The sequence below is a fragment of the Polyodon spathula genome, chromosome 7 (assembly GCF_017654505.1).
Source record: "Polyodon spathula isolate WHYD16114869_AA chromosome 7, ASM1765450v1, whole genome shotgun sequence".
Lineage (NCBI taxonomy): Eukaryota > Metazoa > Chordata > Actinopteri > Acipenseriformes > Polyodontidae > Polyodon > Polyodon spathula.
In genome coordinates, this window is record NC_054540.1 from 10,001,925 (window position 1) to 10,017,851 (window position 15,927).

A 15,927-nucleotide genomic window follows, 5' to 3' on the forward strand; every position below is an offset into this window, starting at 1 on the left:
AGTGTAGATGAAGGGGAGACAGTTTAAAGAAGGATTTTTAAGCCTTGACACAAACCTCGAGACATGGATTGTGTATGTGTGTCATTCAGAGGGTAAATGGGCAAGACAAAAGTTTTAAGTGGCTTTGAATGGGGTATGGTAGTAGGTGCCAGGCGTGCTGGTTTGAGTGTGTCAAGAACTGCAACGCTGCTGGGTTTTTCATGCCCAGCAGTTTCCCATGTGTACCAAGGATGGTCCACCACCCAACGGACATCCAGCCAACGACAGGCCAGTGGTCGAAAATGGCTCATTGATGAAAGAGGCCAAAGGAGGCTGACACGAATTGTGCAGAGAAACAGATAGGCTACAGTTAGTCAACTGACAGTCCAGTACAACATTGGTGCCGAAACCCATAAGAGAATGCAAAACTCGTTGTACCTTGACATGAATGGGGTATGGCAGCCGAAGACCTAACAGAGTTCCACTTCTTTCAGCAAAACACAAGAAACTGTGGTTGTAATGGGCTAAAAAACGAAAACACTGGACACTGGAGGATTGGAAAAACATTGCCTGGTCTGATGAATCCCGAATCCCTGTTTCACGCTGATGGGAGGACTAGGGTATGGAGAAAACCACATGAGTACATGCATCCATCATGCCACATGTCAACATTGCAGGCTGGTGGTGGTAGTGTGATGGTGTGAGTACATGCATCCATCATGCAACGTTTGAATGCCACAAGATGTCAACATTGCAGGCTGGTGGTGGTAATGCCCCAAGATAGGTGTGGGGTTCCACAAACATTTTCAACTTACTGCAAACATTGCATTGGCTCCCTGTTTGATTTAGGATAGATTTTAAGGTGCTGTTATTAACCTATAAGGCTCTAAACGGCTTAGCTCCACCCTATTTAAAGGATCTTTTAAAACCATACGTTGCTAATCGTCCAGTTTGATCACAGGATGCCAGGCTACTTTCCATACCAAGTATTCAGAGACAAAACTCAGGTGGTAGATGCTTCAGCTACATTGCACCGAAATTATGGAACGATTTGCCTAGTACTATAAAGGAAGCTCCTTCTGTCGATGCTTTTAAATCTTGTTTAAAAACACACTTGTATAGCTTGGCTTAAGCAAGTTTTTAAAGTGATATTCACTCGCTTCTGCATTCTTATTTTATTTAATTTTATTTATTTATTATTTTGTATGTCTATTTTATTGCTGATTATATATAACTGTATGTGTTTTTTATCATGTGAAGCGCTTTGTGGAGACTCCCGGTAAAAGCGTTATACAAAAATAAAGATTGATTGATTGATTGATTGATTGATCTGTGGGATGAGATGGAACGAGCTATTCGGTGTAGAGATCCACTACCAGCCAACTTGACACAACTGTGGGAAGCATTGGAGTCAACATGGGCCAGCATCCCTGTGGAACGCTTTCGACACCTTGTAGAGTCCATGACCCGACGAATTGAGGCTGTTCTGAGGGCAAAAGGGGGTGCAACTCAATATTAGGAAGGTGTTCCTAATGTTTTGTACACTCAGTGTGTGTGTGTGTGTGTGTGTGTGTGTGTGTGTGTGTGTGTGTGTATATGTATATATATATGTGTGTGTGTGTGTGTGTGTGTGTGTGTGTATGTATCTATATATCTATATCTATCTATCTATCTATCTATATATATGTGTGTGTGTGTGTGTGTGTGTGTGTGTGTGTGTGTGTTTGCAAAAGTCTTAGACATGTTACATTTTCTGCTCTGATGCACTATGAGCATCAACAATTTACTCAACACCTCCACTAGTGTTTTCTACTATTATAACCACCTTGAATTGATAAAGAAGGAAATACACTGAGTGAAATAGCTCACATCACTTGATTTTCAAGGTGTGGTATCCGAAGCATAATCAACAAGTACAGAGAAACATCATCTGTAATTGACAAACCCAGGACTGGAAGACCCAAAAAGCTGTTTAACAAGAATGCGCAATACTTGAAAATAATATCCTTAAGGAATAGAAAGAAGACAAGCATTGAGTTGACAACAGAACCGGCAGAAGGCGCAGGTGTTGTTGTCCATCGAATCAACAGTACGAAGGTCACTCTTGAAATCAGGACTTAAAGGATGTGTTGCAGTAAGACTACCTCTGTTAAGAAAGGGGAACAAGACTAAAAGGCTAAAATATTCACAAGAACACCGAAATTGGACTATGGAACAATGATCAGAGGTGCTTTGGACTGTTAAATGACTGCATTCGGGTGAGTTTTGAGTTTTAAATATTTTCTTTGAAGCTGATTTCTCCTGTAATACACATCATAACTGTTAGTTTGAATGTACTGCATGGCAGAAGTACTGTATGTTCTTTAACCTGTCAGCGTCCAGGAGAATTTAGGAGCTAGTCTTCAACACTGTTTCAGCAGCTTTTAAATCACATTGGATTGCTGCTGTTTTATACTCCCCAGTGCCTTCAATTAAAGTCAACCTAAACTAAATACTGCTTAGTAATTCCGAAAATCTGATCAGTGATGAATACGTTCAAGTGTTTTATTCAGTGTTTTAGGACAAATCTTGATTTTTCTTAATGGGCCAGATCATTTCTTTGGGGAAAGATCAACATTTTAAAAGCAGTAGTATAAAAGCCTTTGCTGTTTTCATAGACCCTAAATCTTATACTGGTACAGTAATATCAACAAGATGGAAAAAGGACAAACTGCAGATAATATATTAAACCGTACAAGATGGCAGTTTTTACAATAGTACAATGTGCTTGTGGTGTATATCATCTTATTTGTTTAGATTAAAAAGACTCTGAATGCAAGCACCGTTGTGTTTTTTTTTTTTCATTTTAATTTGTTACCCAACAATTTACTTAGAAATAAGCCTCACCGTTATATTATAATAATTATGCTTTGTGTAAAGGGACCGGCAATGGAAAGGCTTAGAAAATCAGCTTATTATAATTTATCTAAGTGCAAGTGAGTTTTGTTTCCTAAGTGTTATTATATTACCAATCTAATAAAAAAAGAGAATTGAACAGTTGACTGGCTGCCACTAACACATTTAATAAATGGACAGATGCTCTGAATTATCTTATTACAGCTTATGTCACAGCTACTGTATACATCTGTGTGGAATCTATTCAACATAGACACATATACTTCAAGGTTAGTAGCTTGGATTGATCAGGGTCTAAAATGTTTGTATTTCCCCAAAGAATTGATCCGGCCTATTGTCCTAAAATATTGAAGAAAGAAAAAAAAAACTGAACACATTCAGATTATTGGTTGACTTTAATTGAAGGCACTGGGGAGTATAAAACAGCAACAATTCAATGTGATTTAAAAGCTGCTGAAACAGTGTTAAAGACTAGCTCCTAAATTCTCCTGGACGCTGACAGGTTAAAGGACATACTTCTGCCTTGCAGTGTATTAATACCTTCAGTTATGATGCGTATATGAAACTTTGTTATAAATCTAATTTCAGAGACTGGCAAACTGTTAAGTCAATTGACTTAGGAAACTATGAGTCTATTTGACTGGAAAAAACAAAACAAAAAAAACAAAAAACTATGAATAATTTAAATTGCATCAAACATTAGGCATATTCAATTCCACACAATAATATTGATAAAGCAAACAGCCCTTGATTTCAGTTCTGTTATATATTTACTATCAATCTGTTCTTTTACAGGCATTGACTCTAAACCCACACAAAATGAACATCCCGGTAGACACTGATAAGTGAAGATCAAAGTTAATGGCGTGCTACTGCTTTGCTCAGTTGAGGTTCATGAGGGCAGAAAAACAGCAGAAAAGGATTTCATGCTGCCCATTGATTAAGCACTAACTGTAACATTGAACTGATATCCTGGAAACCCAGATTGGGATCTCCTTGGGATTTAGATTCCTTGGGATTTAGATATAGTGTTAATGGAATAGGACTACAGATGATGCGTATTATTCCACAAATTAGATTATTTAAATTTAGGTGATAGTCAAACTCAAACCAGGTACCTCACGATCCCCAACAGGAATGCTTACTGCATACATTGAACACATCACAATTATTCATGGGTAGAGATAGTCTGTCGCACCAGGGGTTCAATTCCAATGTATCAGGGAGTCTGTTAACACACAAAAATAGTAGCTTTTAACATGCTGGTTTATACCTTTTTATATAAAACACATTCAAAATACACACCCACTCCAATTTACCAAACCAACTAAAACATTTCGGTAACACTTTACATTGAGTTTCTCTAATTACTGTATATTTACATAGTAGTTACTTAATAAATACATGTGTACTTACACAATTAAAATGTTATTATGCATAGTTGCAGTGTAATATGTATGTTTTTGCAAGATGTAACCCTAACTTTAAACCTAACCCAAACCCCACTAACCCCAACTCTTTTCTGATATAATTGTGTACTTACATAAATTGTGCAAAAAGAGTTACACATTGTAACTATGCATAGTAGCATTATAATTCTGTAAGTATACATGTATTTATTAATGAACTACTATGTAAATACACAGTCATTTCAGACACTTAATGTAAAGTGTTAGGGGCATGCATGTTAGTCATTTCTTATTAGTATTAGAATTGCAATTGGTTAACCATTGAAAGAAAATGTGCTCTCAATAAATTAAAGCAAAAAGTACACAGACCACCTAATGTTATTTTATGTAAAATATTCCAAGATTAGTACCAATCACGGCCTATGAACCAGCTGTTTCCATATTTGTGGCACCACAAATATTTGAGGCTATAAAATACATTTGGTGGTTCCTTGGAGAGACAGAGAGTAATTATTTAAAGATTGCTAGCAAGGGTAAATGGGTGGCCTCAGTCCTCAATTATACATTGTGTAAAATCCCAGAATGAAATGAAGTTAAGAGAGAAACCGTTAAAGTTTTTAAACTGTTACTTTTGTTTGCTGCTGTTATAGACCCATCCTACATTTTGTTTGTTACCATTTAAATGTTGAGTAATAGAAATCTTCCTACTGGTTCATGCCCATTTGGACTGTCAGAATAAGCAGACAGGATTATCACACAATGATGCATGACAAGCTGGATTTAGAGGAATAATTACTTGGTTGGGCTTGGATGATTTCAGTTATGTAACATATGCAACAGCATTTGCTTTCTGATTGGCTAAGATGATCTTTAGCATTGTGCATGTGCATATCTATACCAACCATGCCCTGCGCAAAGGCTATTAACCAAACATTACACCTCATATTATTTTTATGGGCACCCAATGTAAGCACTTTGTAGTAATGGACCTTTTCTTCTCACAACCTGTTATCTCAAATTGGCTGCAGCGGTCTGTAAACAGTGTAGACTATGAATCTTAAACTTGGGTAGATCAGCTAGCGATGAATTAGTCATAAAGTCTCAAGGTCACAAAAGCATGGGCCAGTTTCACTGTTAAGCTTCCATTAAGGAACTCGATGAGATATTTTTCAAAAGCTAACAAGCCTTTTATAAGTGAATGGAAACCACAGACACAATTGTTTCATTTTAACCCTTCCTGCATCAATCAGCCTTAAATCAACCCTTTGCCTTTTTTCTTTTTCTTTTCTTTTTTTTTTGTTGTTTTGCTAGGAATGTACAAATTGTCAAAATTAGTCCACAAACGTTATGTAACAGTAGAAAACTAGCCATAGCAGTAATTATAAACTCCCTCTCCCTCTGTAAACTCTGACAACCAGAGTCTTACATACTTTAGAGTCCACTTTTTAATCTTGATGTTGCACAAATAAAATTAAAATTGTTTGGTGAACACATCCTGAGTGCTGATACTCTGCAGTTCTTCCCAGTTATAGTTGCCAGCCACAGGCATAAGTAACACTAGCTAGATCATCCTTTAAAGTTTCTTTCTAGTAGGAATAGTGCCTAACAAACACATACACCTACTGACACAAAGCCACTTTGACCTATTTAACCTGTATTGCTTTATCTCTGTTGCTGGCAAATGTATCAAAATATTTATAAACAACACCACGATATTGAAGTCATTGCTGTAAGGACCATGCAGAATGATTGTAAACATCATAAAAAGCTAAGAGGACATCATGCTAAGATGGCCGGTTTGACAGACCTACTGTAGATTAACATTAATCATGGTCATGGATTACCAATATTATTGTAGGCAAAGTAATCAAAGATTAGTACTGATCAGGATCTATCTTTAATTAAGTTATACAAGGCTTTTTTTTTAATCAACTAATGTTAGTATCAACAATAAACATAATGCAGTGAACAGTGAAAGTACTGCCATGCCACTTTAAATATAAAAGCCAGTTTCAGATCTCTGGCTTTTTAAAACCCACTTAATACCAAACACAAAAACTTACATATGCCAAAAAAGTCCTGGTGAAAGACAGACAATAGATTGCTTAACATTTTCAATTCCCTAATCTTTCCTTAAAGGTTGCACTTGCCTGACCTAGTCTTGTTGAGTTTAACTCACTTTGTTGTTATTGAAACTGATTTGGAAGGCTGCAAACATGTCAAGTGTATTGACTTAAAGCTGTGCCTCTGGGAAGAGGATGAGCAATTCTTTACACAAGAGACATTTTCTTTTCATGGCCTTACTTCTGAGCTCCCCTGCTTGGTTAAACATTTGCTATTGCACACATGTCAAAACGTAATTATATTACTGGGATAGATATAATGCACAGTATTTTAATAGGACAATATAGCGTGCAGTGTTTAACTTTTACAGAAGATAAAGCTTATAATTTATATTTATTTTCTGAATAAATTCAACCAGTGGGGGGGGGGGGGGGGGGGCAGGGGATAGATCATTGTACCGTTTAGATAAAAAAACGTACATTTTCTGTTTTTGACCTCCTGGGAGGAATTCCAATAAACAAGAGCATTCAACAATAAGCAAGCACATAATTGGAATAAGATACTGGACTAGAACTGAATAAGAGAGCAACAAATGCTCTATAAAAACCTTGCTCCTGTTTGGTATTATCAAACCATAGGCTATATTTGCAACTGTATTTACAGTAATAGTGAGAAAAATCTAAGATCTGAATTTTCACATCAAAATACTGAATCCCTAAAGTGCTACAGGCAGCCTAGTTAATTAACAAAGAAAACTATAACTGGGTTACCTGTGGGGCCAGTCTGTTGATTTTCATTTTCATTCCAATATGGATTTAGACTTAATGAATATCTGACTATTTTTTTTCCCTGACATTTGTAAAGAGAATATTATATGTACATTAATAAACAGCACTAGTCTGTATATAAGGTTACCAGTAATGCTTTATTTTGTGTGGAAAAACAGTAATTATTACCAATTGAGTTAAGTTAATAAAGTCTGCATATATATATACAGTGGTTTGCAGAAGTATTCACCCCCTACCAAAAAAATGTCACATTTTGTTGAATTACAAATAATGTATGCATAGTTTTTCAAACAAACTTTTTTTATTCAAAGCTGTAGTGGTTAAATTGAACACTGTTATATGAGGATGATGTTAAATGTCAGCAAAACATGCAAAGAAAATGCACAAAATGAAATTTACTGGTTGCTTAAGTATTCAGGCCCTTAAGTCAGTACTTGGTAGAAGCACCATTTGCAGCAATTATTACTAAGAGTCTTTTTGGATAGGTCTCTACTAGCTTTGCGCAGTAGGACTGTGAAATTTTTGTCCATTCTTCACAGGAAAATTGCTCCAGTTCTTATAAATTTGTTGGGGATTGTCGATGGACTGCAATCTTCAAGTCTTCAATACATTTTTGATTGGATTCAAGTCAAGACTTTGACTGGGCCACTCAAGAACAATAATTCTCTTCTTGTTCAACAACTCCAGTGTGGCTTTGGCTTTGTGCATTGGGTCATTGTCCTGCTAAAATGTGAATTTCCTTCCCAGTTTCAGAGTCTTGACTGACTCAAGCAGTTTTACCTCAAGGATTCACCTGTACTTTGCACCATCCATTCTCCCCTCTATCCTGAAAAGCTTCCCAGATATAACACTTGGAATTTAGACAGAAAAGTGCTTTTTCGCAAACTCCATAATTGTTTTAAGATGAGGCTTTTTGAGTAATGTCTTCTGTCTTACCACACATCCATACAGGCCAGCTTTGTGTAGGGACCAGCTTGTTGTTGATGTGTGAACACGGACTCCCATCTCAGACATAGAGCCTTGCAGATCTCTCAAGGTCATTGTTGGCTTCAGAGTGACATCCCGAACCAGTTTCCTGCTTGCCCGGCTGCTCAGTTTGGGAGGGCGACCTGATATGGATAGTGTCTGGTTGGTATGATGTATCTTCCACTTCTTAATGATGGACTTAACTATGCTGAGAGGAATAATCAGTGCCTTTGAAATTTTCTTGTACCCTTCTCCTGCTCTGTGCCTCTCTACCACTTTATCCCTGACTTGTTTCGAAAGCTCCTTGGTCTTCATAGTTTCTTTGTTGGATCACTATGTGAGTTGCAGCTTGAAAGACTTTATATACCTGAGGGAAATTATCTACAAGTTAAACCACTTTGAGTACACACAGACTGAAACCATTTCACTAATTTTGTGACCTTTCAAACAAATCATTTGCACCTGATCTGATTTAGGGCTGCAGTAGCAAAGGGGTTAAATTTATGCAACTGAGATTAATCTGTTTTTCTCTGTAAATATTACTCATTTATATTATTTTTGACTTAATCACGTTGGAGTAGGTTGTGTAGATTCTACATGTAAAGTATAATTTGAAAGCGTTGTGGAGTACGCTCAGGTGCCAACAAAATGTGAAAACTTTGCAGGGGGTTGAATACTTCTAAAAAACCACTGTATACTGTGTGTGTGTGTGTGTGTGTGTGTGTGTGTGTGTGTGTGTGTGTGTGTATGTATATATATATATATATATATATGGCATATAGTGCTTATCCATATGCATTTTGTGCTAATTAAGACTTACATTGATAGTTTCCTACTTTAACAGTTATGTAAAGTATTGGTTATGTTTGCATTTCCCTATTAGATTGACTGTTTATTACAATCAGTAAATAGCTAATTGTATATCAATTTAACTAACCTGATTATTGGATTTAATTGTATATCAATTTAACTAACCTGTGGATTTGTTTCGCCTACTTTCCACCACCTCACAGGCTAGTGGCCTCATCAGAACCGTAAAACCCAAGGTTAGCGGGCTAAGCGTTCAACGCGGTACCGAAGCACCTGAGCACTGAGCCATGGCTATATATATATATATGTATATATATAGTATATATATATATATATATAATATATACTTGACGATGAACTGAAAGCGGGGGTAAGTGAGCCTTTGCCCAGTAGAGGGCACAGTATTGAGGGCTCGGAACCCAGTGAAAAAGGATCTGTAAAAGGGGTTGAAAGGCTGTAAAAGACGACAACACTCACTTCTTTAAATCAATACAGCACCGGCAGTCGACTCACGTACCACAGATAGGAAAGCAGCCGCCTGCAACGCAATCGTGCACAGGTTGCTGAGGAAGAAAGAAATAAATAAGGCTAAATCAGGAGTCACTGAAAGGCAAGGGAACTGCAGTGGACTCGAAGCTCTTTTCTCAATACGCTCAGATACAAACATAGAGGGTCTTACCTTACCACCTTGAGAAGCTAAAAGGAGAAATGTCTTGCTCAGTATGATGGTTTTAATTCCTCGATAGGGGGGACTGAGGCCGTCATCCCAGGAAGGGGCCTATCGGCAGCTCTGGTACAGAGAGCTCAGAAAATACCTACCAATAGGCAGGCATATCCCATAGGTAATGTTGTTGGTGGTCGCCCTCGAATTGAAAGGGATCTATATTTTAATAACAGATACATTTCTGCAGATGTTCAGGATGTGACAATAGAATAAGCATGGAGCGGAGAAATAAATACGCAGTTTTGAATCCAAACCTTTATTTTGTAAATCCATGTGGTCCAAGATTGAACTTGCACAATTACAAAGCAGCACTGGTGTTTTACATAGATGGATCATCAGTATTAAAACCTACAGGCAGTCACATCTAACGTAATCTCAGGGTCTCTCATACATGCACTGTGGCGGCTGCTGGGTTGCCAAATGATTCATTGTTTCTAGTGCACTCTGGGTGATGTAATCCTCTTGGATCATTGAAACATAATTTTCTGTAAACACTTTCCTCTCTTTTTATTTTAGTGGGCCGTGATATATTCCCTATTTATAAAATTATTTTAGAGCACTCTGCAGTGAAAGAGTTTGATTGGTTGATCCCAATACCTTGGTCTGATTTGCTTGCTTTTTTGTTAAATTATTTACAAGTATAAAACTTAACCTCAAGAATAATTTTAGTCTTCAGTCACAAATTCCATTTCTGGCTTACTACTTGGTATCCTTGACATCAACATCAAACATGATTTTTGTAAAATAAATAACAGTGTGATATAAAAGAAAAAGCCATTTCTGTCAACCTTTCTTCACGCTAGTGAGCACAAAAATTAATAATCTTTGATTGTATAAATTAATCTTGACACAGTAGGCAAAGCAAATATGCTACAGGGTCTATATTTACATTTAGTTGCAAATGTGTACAGATATGCTTTTTATGAATAATTACTCAATTTCATTATGCCAAATAAATCACATTAGTGGTCAAGAGGGTGGGGTATAGGTAATTTGATTAAGTTTATCGTGTTAGAAGTTAATTGAAATTTCATAATTCCATAGTGTTTATTACAAATTAATTTCACACCATCTCAGGATTTGCATAGTAACAGGTGACAATAGATTATTACTATGTTAATTACTGTATGAAACCAGTGTATGAAAATAATTGTTATATTCCTAAATTAAGCTTCTCTTTAATCTTTCCAAATCAGTGAGAACCAAATGTATTAGATCCTGGAAAGCCCCAAAAAGTAGTAAATAAACATTACAATACTTGTAAGTTGTTTGCTCTCCAGAGGGTTACAAGAAAATACACCTTTAAATAAAACTGTAAATTAAGTTTCCTGAGCAGTTACCACAGAGCAGCACACAAGCTGCAGGGAATATGCAATATTGTCACTTGATATGAACAAGGATTAGTTCTTTATTCTATGCAAATGAGAAACCAATCATTGAAAAACATGTGCTATAAAACACATTGTAATATTTTAATTTCCTACAGATTACAAATGTATGTTGCAATTTGCAACAGCAGTGAAATGAATGCCAGCATATAATAATATAATTGTCTGCATAAAATATGCTGTTAACTTTTTTATATAGTGGATATTTATTTTTAAAAAAATAGAAAAAAAAACAAAATAAAAAACTATTAACAGTGACCTGAAAAAACTGTAATTTCACCTGTGGGATATTTTCACCGTATTAGTATGCACATGGTTGTCTTTACATTTTAAAATACAGTACCCATATCTTACTAGTATATGCTGTGGGATTATTAACATCAACTATTAAATACCACTGTGGGATTTTGAAGAGACTGATCTCTCCCCTTCTGTACTGCGTATGTTTTAACAAGAGCGTGTGAAATGGAAAATTAATTGGCTACTGTGAAAATCATCCATGGAAAGGAAAAACTACTGTATGTTACTCAGTATAACCCCTGTCATTCCATCATTTGAGTTTTTAAGGCATGCAAGAAACAGTTATTCATCACTAGATCTCTCACCATTTGTTGTATGATAATACCATATTTAATCCCGCATACATACCATTGGAGAATAATAACAAGGACATTAAAACTTTTGAGAGTTAGACACAGTTATACAAACAAAAATGATAAAATAAATAAGATTAAAAAACAAAACAAAACAAAAATAAAACATGTTGGCTTATTACGATGCAAAGGAAAGATTTGAAATTTTTTTTTTTTTTTTACTACACTTGTAACTAAAAAACTGTAAGTTAGGTCTTCATGAAAGATGGTGGGTAAACTTCATAATTAGTGTGGCAGGGCAAAAGCCCTACTTATGTAAATACTAAGGTTGGCAGGGATGGGGTTAAATCTGATCCTGCCACCAACCACAGGTGTGGCCATTCTGCAGTTAGGTAGTTGATGCTAATTAGGGAGTGGCCACATGTATAAAAGGAAGTAAAGTACTTTATCTTGGGAAGGAGTTAGGTGTGTGAAACTGTGCTTTGATTGGAAACTCTATAGTGAAGGTAAATGCCCAGCCTGCTTTGTTTTGTGTGAACCTTTTATTGTGGTCCTCGTGCTGTGTTTATTTTGCAGCTGTTTGTTTTTGTTAATACATGCAAATGAAGTGAGATCCTTAAAATATCTACCTTCTATTGGTCTATTTTTCATACATTTATTGGAGAAAGCCCTGAAGCAACTAGAAACTACCGATTTTATAACTGAGACCCGTACTGGGTCATGGAATTCAGTGTGTCATTTTGGCTGTTCGGAGATTCATAAAGGTTATCAGCAAGCATTTATAATAGAACTTCTGCTGGCTTCGCTACCATGCACTGGGAGGATGGTTTCGCTATCAGTTTGACATTTCTGTCAGGACTGGTATTTCAACCAATGATTGAATCTGACAAATGCCACTGCTATCATATGCTCAGTTTTAATTATACCTGAACGAGGCTTTTAAGAAGTGGCAAGCTTTAACCCTAATTAATTGGTGTAAAGGCTGATGTCCATAGACCTTGCTAGTTGGAATAACCCAAACAGCTTTATTGCATTTATATGGCATTTTAAATCTCATTGTAGAGACAATATGAATTAACAAATGACTGCAGCATGGCTGTGTTTTTGTGCCGGGTTCTTGCAGACACAAAGAAGGTAGGGACAGTGCATACTAGCATTACTCTGGAGCTCAAAACTCCAGGAATTCCTTTGTGCCAGTTTAGGGTGTCAGTTAGTTTGAGTTGCTGTTGAATGTGACCCGGTCCAGACTGCTAGTGTTTTACAGAAAGGGAGCAACTGTATGTGAACTGTAATAAAATATCAGTGTAGTCCTCAGAGCGACGTCCCACAATCAGGACTCTATGTATTAAATGAAACACTTCATTTGGAACAGTTCGGTACAGTTTTGAGGTCTGCTCAATATTAGTACGCTCATTAAGTATATCGCTGCATTAAAAAGAAACCTGTGACATACAATTTAAACATATTCACCTTTTTTTAAATTTTGTGTCTTACAGTTTTGGGGAGCGGGGGTCCTATTATAACAGATTAGATGCTTATTTTCTTTAAAATCATTGTCATTCATCTCACACTGAATACTGAATTACATTTTTTTTCTGTGCTTAGCGGTAGTTGAAATGGCAAACAACTGAACAAACACATGCACAGCACATGTACCATTCATGTAACCAGTTCTTCAGCTTCTGCAAAGAAGGTTGAGATCATTCTTCCAATAATTATACCACGCTTCATAGAAAATAATAATAGTTAACAGAAAAAATAAAGAACACACACCTGCATGAATAAATTCTTATAATCTTGCTGTTCAGCCAGCACATTTATATGGATTTCAAATCTCATCATCTTATTATATCTAAAGAAATATGGAAATAAGAATATTTTAATAATTCTCTGCCATACAAGATGATGAGTCCACTGAAATGATTTAGTAGGAGATAAGTTTTAATGAACTAAAGCTACTCGAGTGTAAGGTCATTTTAATTTAAATCTCCTTCTGCTTATGTATGATTAAGATTCATTTAACAGGTTAATGCGGAACAAAGAGATCTGATACATTTGGTATTAGGAATTCTAGAGCTGTAAATTAAACAGACTGGTGTGGTTTGCCAGTGCTCTCCTTTAAATATTGTCCTTCTAAAACAAATCATCGTACTGGTTCCTTGTACGGCATGTATCCCTGCATTTTAATTATTTTTTACTTGCAACCTCTTTAACATTTGAATGTCTAGTATCATCCTTTGATCTTCTAGTGAATTATTCTTCTATTCAACTGTTAAACCATTGATTCGTCAAACAGAACACAGAACTGTGGATTCACCAAAGAAACCAGTCAATTACACAGTACATGGTGGTTAGCTGTTACTTTTTCTGTCTGAAGTCAAAGTGGTTTAATTGCTAAATGTGGTGGACAATCATTGTCATTTGGTAAATACTTGGGCTCAAATAATAGAGGGAGGCCCTATCTCCAGTAGTGCCTCACGTTACTGGTTGCATGTGTAGCCTCCATTAGAGTCGTGGATTGACACATGCGTGGATCCACAAGCTTTGTTACAGAGGATACATACGACAAAAAACATTCTGTTGAATACAGCCCTATCCTTTTAAATAGTTCTGCAGTTACCATAGACACAGGAAGGAGTAATGGATAAGAAATACTGTAAAATGTTAATAATGTAAAACACAATCTGCCACCAGTCTGAATAGATTTTTTTTTTTCCGGAAATGAAACTAGTTTGAGTATGCTCTTGTCTATTCCAGGTTTGTCCTGATTATTATTATTATTATTATTATTATTATTATTATTATTATTATTATTTTTATTATTATTATTATTATTTTTGTTCATTTGCCAATTGCAAAAAAATATCTGGACTATTCTTATATGTATTTGCTGATATAAGTGCTTTTCTAAATTATGACTTTTCAGCCTCTGTGCTTGTTGTCTATGGACTTTACATTGACATTCACTGTATCAATTCAATGAAAGCACTGTATAAATATTATGATATTAATTATTATTATTATTATTATTATTATTATTATTATTATTATTATTATTATTATTTCTTAGCATATGTCCTTACCCAGGGTGACTTACAGTTTACAGTTGTATACAAAAAATACATATCAAGAATTCCAGTACAATTAAGAGCAATGTGCTCAATGCAACCTGAGATCTGGACACATTCTGAAATAATCTTCCATAAACTACAATAATGAAAGACAACAATATTTCTGGAGTTTAAATGGACCTTTGGGCAGATTTGTCAAATACTTTTAGGTTGCAAATAAAACAAACAAAATTGTTTATCCCAGTACTATGGGCCAAACTGACTAAGCATGAAGTACAGAGCTCACACTAATTGTTGTATATTTTATGCTACAGAGCTGCAAAAATTAAGAAGAGCTACTTAAGTTTTATGTTGTTGGTTTTTTCTTCTTAAAGGCTAAAGAAATATGCTTAAAAATTGGAACTGGGGTGAAGGCCCAGTGAATCTGAACCTGTTTTTTTGGTCATATATTTATTTTATTTTATAACATTAGATTTAACAAAAAAAGATTGTGAAAAAAAGTCTGCAGATTGCCAGTTGAAAACAACTGAATATATAACAAAACCTTGTCATCCCTGTGAATATCTATTATAAACCAATCTGTGTGTCTTTATATTTCTAGTAACTAGCACTTGAAAAGGGTAACACTTCATATTAAGGTGCTGCTTATTAATGTTTTATAAATGTATCATATATGCTTAATAACTATGTTATATGGTGTTAAAGCATTATAGATGGTTTATAACCATGCAATAGCCATAGACAGAATTACAGTTTTATAAAGGGCACCGTTTTTGGCATCTAATCCACTTTGGGATGCTTAAATGTAATTCCGTCTATGGCTATTGTATAGTTATAAACAATCTATAATGCTTTATTCATGATCTTTAAGAACATAAGAACATAAGAACATAAGAAAGTTTACAAACGAGAGGAGGCCATTCGGCCCATCTTGCTCGTTTGGTTGTTAGTAGCTTATTGATCCCAAAATCTCATCAAGCAGCTTCTTGAAGGATCCCAGGGTGTCAGCTTCAACAACATTACTGGGGAGTTGATTCCAGACCCTCACAATTCTCTGTGTAAAAAAGTGTCTCCTATTTTCTGTTCTGAATGCCCCTTTTTCTAAACTCCATTTGTGACCCCTGGTCTAAACTCCATTTGCCCCTTTTTCTAAACTCCAGTCCTTTTATTCAGCGCTTGTAGGCGCGTCAGGTCCAATATATTTTCACACGCGCTCTTTATTTTACATGCTGTTTTAATT